The following is a 7,217-nucleotide window of genomic DNA, read 5'->3' as shown; positions in this document are numbered from 1 at the left end:
TGCCTGGCATGGAGTGGCCACCGGGAACTGTCAAGTCATTTCATTGCTCTAAACCTCAGTTTATCCATCTAGTAAATCACATATTTCTCTCTCTTATTGGCTTGCTGCAGCCTAGAAGGGAAAGAGAAGATGTGTCCTTGGTTAATTAATGTGACCATTAACCAAAGGGATCCCAGAACTCATATCTGTCTGTCTGTCTGTCTGCCTGCCTGTCTTCCTGACTTCTCTTTTTCATTTTTCTATGTTTCTTTCTTTCTCTTTTTTTCTTTTGGAGGCAGAATCTCTTTACACAACTCTTGTTGTCCTGAAACTCACTTTGTAGACCAGGCTGGCCTCGAACTCACAGAGACCCACCTGCCTCTGCCTCCTGAGTGCTGGGATTAAAGGCGTGGGCCACCACCTGACTTATTTTACTTTTTTCTTCTGTGTAGATGTATGTGTATACTCACATGAGTGCAGTTGCCTGTAGAAGCCAGAAGAGGGAGTCAGACTGAACTGGAATGAGCAGGTGGTTGTGAACTGCCCAGTATGGGCGCTGGGACTGCATCTGGGTCCTCTGCAACAACAGCAGGTGTTCCTGTCCCCTGGGTCATCTCTTCAGTTCCTCCTCCTAGGCTTCATCTCTACCTAACTCCTCATTACCTCACACTCCTATTTGGGCCACTTTAATCAAACTTCCTGTTTTTGATTTTAATTTTTAAGATGAATTATCATTTTTAATAGTTTTCTTCACTATTTACTTACTTATTTTTTGAGGCAGAATCTCACTAGGTAACTCTGATGCCTGGAACTTACAGTGCAGATCTTGATCACAGAGACATGCCTGCCTTTCTTTGCCTGTCAAGTGCTGGGATTACAGGTATGAATTGTGCTTGGCCATTTTAACATTTTAACTGGGAGTAATTCTTTAAGTTACTTTAAGACAAACCCTCTTATATATTAAATCATTAATTTAGCTTTTCATTTAATAAGTTCTAGCATTTTAATTTTTAAGATTCAATTGATTTTATTTTTCACAATTATTTTCTACTCTGAAATTTGTTAAAGTTTCTATTTTGAAAATTATTTTTACCTTATATGATCTCTCTCTCTCTTTCTTTATCTCTCTCTGTCTCTCTCAAGATGGGGATTTAGGTCCTTACACATGCTAGCTAGTTTGACACTATAACACTAAAATGCATTTCAAGACTTCTTTTTACTTTGATTTTGAGACAGGGTCTCACTAAGTTGCCCGGGCTGATCTTGAACTCACTCTATTGCTCAGTCTTGAACCTGTGATCCTCCAGGTGCCGATTCCTGAGCAGCTAGAACTGCAAGCCTGTGCCATCACATTCAACCTTTATTTCCATTCTTAATTTGGACCCTTTATTATGATATCTTCTGCTATGTCCTCATGACCCCTCTGTTCCTGATGCCCAGGCTGTACATGAACTATGCAGCATCACAGTCACTGCTGAGAGCCTGGTTCCATCCTGAGATCTGCAAAACTTGGGAGAAGCAGCCTTCAGCCATGCCCCAGGGATCCCACAGTCCTAGGGAGAGACACATCCTTCTCTATAGCCTGCTAGGACAAGAGAAGAGACAGGGATGTCTTGATGACTGGGAAGTGGTGACTTCATGGGAATTTCAAGGTACCAAGGGTTCAAGGTCATGCATACATCAGAAAAAATCTAGCTGAAGCTGGAGATCAAGGCCAGACAAGCCGATCTCAGAGTAGAGTAGGGACTGGAGCTGAGATGGAAAATGGTAAGCTAAGAGATTGTTGTAGTAAGGGACAAAATAAAGAAAACTAGACCATCCTTCCTGGAGAATATGGGTCTCAGATTCACAGAGGTCTACCTGCTGCCGCCTTCTGAGTGTTCCGATCTAAGGTGTGAGACACCATGCACCCAAAAGGGTTTTTTCATTTGTTTGTTTGTTTGTTTTTTTGATGAGAAAGTAATTTTATTAAATTATAAAAGTTTCCATTTCCGCCCCTCCTCCCAACACCCTCCCACTGATTTGTTTGTTTTTTGACAGCAAAACTTAGTAGATTCTAAAAAAGAAGGACATATTTAGAAATGGAAAAGAAAAAGACCATTGGAAGAAAATCCACAGTTTATGTGTAAAATTGCAGATTAGATACAGCTGAAGAGAGAATCCATGAACTGGATGGATGTAGCAAAGGTAGGAGAAGGGATGTTGACTATGAAAGAAAAGTTAAGGGATCTGGGAGGGGAAATGGAAGACTGATGTGCATCAAGTTAGAATCCCAGAAGGAGAAGAATGAGGTGGAGGCAATCATTTAGTAAGTGATGGCTAACAATGTCTAGAACTGAAAAGAGACATAGGGCAAGTTTTAAGGTAAGGCCAATGGGTGTTCCAGAGATTAAGAAATGAAATGCGTTTGTAGGTTCATCAGAGTGAAGCTGCACAAAACTAAAGTCAAAAGATTTTCAGAATTGCCAGAGAGGGAGAGAAACCTGATGGCAATGTATTCAGAAGAGAATAAGGCTAGGTACCAACTGGCTTACACAACAGCAACTGGGTGTTAGAAGATAACCGAATAGGGTGGCTGGGTGGTTAAGAGTGCCCCTAACTCCAGCTCCAAGGGATCCGATGCCCTCTTCTGGCCTCTGAGAGTACTTACGTGCACATATGATTAAGAGTAAAAATAAAAATTTTTAAAAAGTAGACACTAGAATATTTATGCATATGTTGGGCAAAAACAAGTGCCAGCCTAGAATTCTGCAACCATTTTCTTTTTCTTTTTTCTTTCTTTCTTTCTTTTTTTTTTTTCGAGACAGGGTTTCTCTGTGTAGCTTTGGAGCCTGTCCTGGCACTTGCTCTGTAGACCAGGTTGCCCTGCAGAGATCTGGCTGCCTCTGCCTCCTGAGTGCTGGGGTTAAAGGTGTGCGCCACCATGGCCCGGCTCTGCAGCCATTTTCTGAGGCTGTAGTAAAAATGAATATTTCAGATGGAACTAAAGAGTAGATTGCCGTTAGAAGTGCCTAAGTAGAGACAAAGCTGACCGCTGCATGTAAATGAGTGGAGCCTGACCTCAGGTCGAGGGTCACAGATCTAAAGACCATGAAAAATGCCCAACTGCAGAAGACTAAGAAAATATCCTTCAAATGCACTGGTCAGGTTGTGTGAGCTTAAAAGGAAAGACAGACTTTAAGATCAGAACATGTCAAACATAAACTAGGGATCAGATGGATCTGAAATGTTTTAGAACTCTTACATAGTACAGAAAGAAAGTAAAGATATTTATTGATAGCTGTTCACTAGCCCAGAATTCATGATTTAGTTATAATTTATAGGTCAACAATAAAAGAGAAGAATCAGAGAATAGAGCTTCCGAACTGTGTGGAAGAGTAAGTTTTGTTGTTGTTTTGGGTATGGGTATCTTATTTAGCCCGGGCTGACCTTGAACTCATGATCTCTCTGCCTTAGCCTTCAGCTCGGGAATTGCAGGCATCTACATCTCTACATCTAGCTCAAAAAAAAAAAAAACCCCACCAATTTTGAGAAGTCAAAAATATTGTGTTATAGCAGTTTGAGCCGTGGCTTAGCGGCTAAGAGCGCCTACCGCTCTGCTCTAGTGCCAGAGGACCTGGTAGTGGCGCACGCCTTTAATCTCAGCACTCGGGAGGCAGAGGCAGAGGCAGGCAGATCTCTGTGAGTTCGAGGCCAGCCTGGTCTACAGAAGTTAGTTCCAGGAAGGCTCCAAAGCTACAGAGAAACCCTGTCTTGAAAAAAACCAAAAAAAAAAAACCCCAAAAACCCAAATTGTGTTATTTATTATTTTTTATTTATCTGCCTTTGTGTGTTTTATGTACAATTATCTTCAGCTGTACTTGATTGAATGACTGGATATGGAAATGCAGAATGAAGGACTTACTATATTTGTATAGCTTATCTCACAGTTAAAAACAGCAACAACAACAACAAAAAAAACCCAACCAGGACATGCCAGAGCCTGTTCCATCATGTGGAATTCTGCAAGTCTTTGGTACAGCTTCCTTCGGTGGGTAAACGTAACTTCTCACCTTGAGTGGGGACCTCCTTCAGTCACTTGTTGCCCATGATCAGAATGAAGTCAAAGTGACGGGTGACCTTGGAGACTGGGCCGTAAAAGGCCTGGCATCTCCCACTTTATTTTTACTTTAGATCTCTTGTTCTGGGGGAAGCCACTCTTTGTGCACACGCAGACTGGGGCTACTGCCCCAGAATAAAGGATGCCCACACACACAGAGGAGAAGCCACCTCCACTTCCCTCTTTACTCCACAGAATTGCCACGAAAGCCTGAGGTGGGTGCTTAGCAGTGACCAAAGCAGCTATCTCCTTACCCAGATGCCTGACCTCTTAGCCTTCAAATTTTAAATTACTCAATAAGAAGCATCGACCCAGAGAGGCTTCCCTCTGCAGTGTTTAGTAGCTGATGCAGATATAACGGTCAAAGCTCCGAGAATACATGACTATTGGGTGCTCAGTCCTCAATAGCGAGACACCTATACCTGCTTTCCCACCCCAGGCCTCAGGGGACATAAAGGAAGAGGGACAGGAAGGACGTAAGAGCCAGAGGATGGAAAGGAGGCTGTGAGATGCTAGTTTGGGAATATGGCATGGGCACTGCACCCGTGAACTCACCAGAGCACAAGATCAGACCCATGGACTCAGTCAGCATCCCAGCCAGCAGCAGTAATTGGACACAGTGGCTTAGCAACTAAAAACGGAGAGGACATGAAGTGGGTATGGGGATATGTTGGGGTTCCTGGTGTGGAGCGGAAGGGAGGAGTTGGAGATGGATATGGTCAAGACACATTACTGTAGCATGAATAATAAAAACCCAGAGACAGATATTGGGGTTCAACCTGAAGATCAGAAAAGCAGCCAGCCTCTGACTCTTACCTCTACCTTGGACTGAAAATGGGCAATCCTGCCTCCATGAATCCTCAGATTGAGACTGGGAGTGAGACCTGTTTCCTCCCATTTTATATTCCTCTCTAGTGCTGGGATTAAAGGTGTGAACCACCACTGCCTGGCCTCTATGGCTGTAGTAGGAGACCTCTTATTTGTTCCCAGCTGCTCAGCCCTGAAATAATCACACAGAAACCATATTATTCGCAATACTGTTTGGCTAATAGCTTAAGCGTATTTCTGGCTAACTCATATCTTAAATTAACCCATCTCCTTTAATCTGTGTATCACCACGAGGCTGTGGCTTACCAGGTAAAGTTCTGGCTTCTGTCTCTGGCAGGGCTCCATGGCTTCTCCCTTACTCTGCTTCCTTTCTCCAAGCATTCAGTTTAGTTTTCCCCACTTAGCTCTGTTCTACCCTATCACAGGCCCAAAACAGCTTTATTAACCAATGGTATTCACAGCATGCAGAGGGGAATCCCACATCATATGGCTAAGTAGTGTGGCAGCTGGGATTAAAGGTGTGTGCCACCACTGCCTGGGCTGTATGATTGACTGGTGTGACTGCTTTGCACTGATCTTCAGCTAAGCTTTATTTACTAAGACACAAATAATATACCACTATACATTACATGTCTGAAATTGCCAAAGAATAAATGGAAACTATTTAATGAAGGGCTAGAGAGATGGTGTGGTGCTTTGAATGAGAACAACTCTCATAGGTTCATATATTTGCCCTCCTGGTCCCCAGGTAATAACTGTTTTTGAAGGATTAGGAGGTATGACGTTGTTGGAGGAAGTGTGTCACTGGAGGAGGGCTGTGAGGTTTCCAAAGGCCACACCAGGTTCAGTCTCTCCCTCTTTCTCTACTCTCTTTGCCTGCTCCCTATAAATCAGGAAGTAAAGCTCTCAGTTCTAGAGCCATGTATGCCTGCGTGCCTCCACGTTCCCCACCATGATAATAGTGGACTAAATGACGGACTTCTGTAAGTGTAAGTGAGTCCCCAATTAAAGGCTTTCTTTTTGTTAAGAGTTGCCTTGGTCATGGTGTCTCTTAGCAACAGCCCTGTGACTAAGACAGAAGTTGGTACCAGGAGTAGGGTATTGCTATGACAGACCTGACCATGCTGCTTGTGGGAGGAACGTGGATTTTAGGACTTTGGACTAGAAACATGGCTAAACACTTTAAGTGGGACTTACTTGGCTATTCTAGGAGGAGTATGTGTGGTAAAGTTATGCTTTAGTCTAAAATACTGTGCTTAAGAGCTCTATGAAAGAGAACTTCTAACCTGTAAACCCAACTTACCCAAGGACAGATAACTTCCTGGAATTCTGGGGCTGTTTTTCATGTAAGATAACATGCTTGGTTGCCTCAGCTACACAGGATATGCTTGATCACACAGAGGTGAGAGATATGTAGGCAGAAAATACGTCAGGGTTGTTATGGTTGTTCATCACTTTAAGAGACAAGCCATGCCCACTCCCTGCAGCCCCTCTCCTCCTCTCACCATCTTGATTTTCTCTGTTCCCTTTCCCGCCCCCCTCTCTCTCTCCTTTTTTTCTCTTCCCTTTCTCTCTCTCTCTCTTCTCTTTTCCCCCACTTCTCCCCTCTCCTTCCCATTCCATAATTCAACTAATACATATCCAATTCTATTCTGAACAATGTATCTGTGTCTTCTACCCGCCACCTGCTCACAACGCCAGGTGGGCCGGGACCAGCCCGCCTGCGCATGGCTGGGCCCTGCCCTGGGCTGGTGGCTCTCGGGACCCACTGCCCGGCCCCTGCTGCTCGGGTCCAGCCACCGGACCCCGCCGCAAGCTGCTCAGGACCTGCAGGCAAAAATCATAACAAGGGTATATGCTTGCCCTTGATTGAACAAGGCAGGAAGTATGTAATCTTGTTAGTTTTGCCTTTCTAAGCCCTTGACTAATACATTTCAGCACCATACTCTGGGAATCCCTTATATGGGACCAAGACAGTGTCCATTGTCCTGACCAGTATTTAATAAAACTTGCTTCAAATTTGGCTCAAAAATTGCGGTAGTGGTCTCTTTCTCTCCTGGTGGGATTAACACATAGGCAGTGGTGCTGAATGTGATGGGGTCAGCGCAATAAGTTTCAGAGGGATGAATATTAGTAAGTAGCCTAGAGGTCATTCTTGTGATATTTTGGCAAAGAATATGGCTGCTTTTTGTCCTTGTCATAAAAATCTGCCCGAGGCTAAATTGAAGAGTGTAGCATGAATTCTAATTCATCTTAATAAATAAAACTTGGTGACAGATAATAAGGGGGTGAAAGCTGAAGGATCAGAGAA

The sequence above is a fragment of the Myodes glareolus genome, chromosome 4, assembly GCF_982192425.1.
Source record: "Myodes glareolus chromosome 4, mMyoGla1.1, whole genome shotgun sequence".
NCBI lineage: Eukaryota > Metazoa > Chordata > Mammalia > Rodentia > Cricetidae > Myodes > Myodes glareolus.
Note: the sequence above shows the minus strand (reverse complement) of the source record.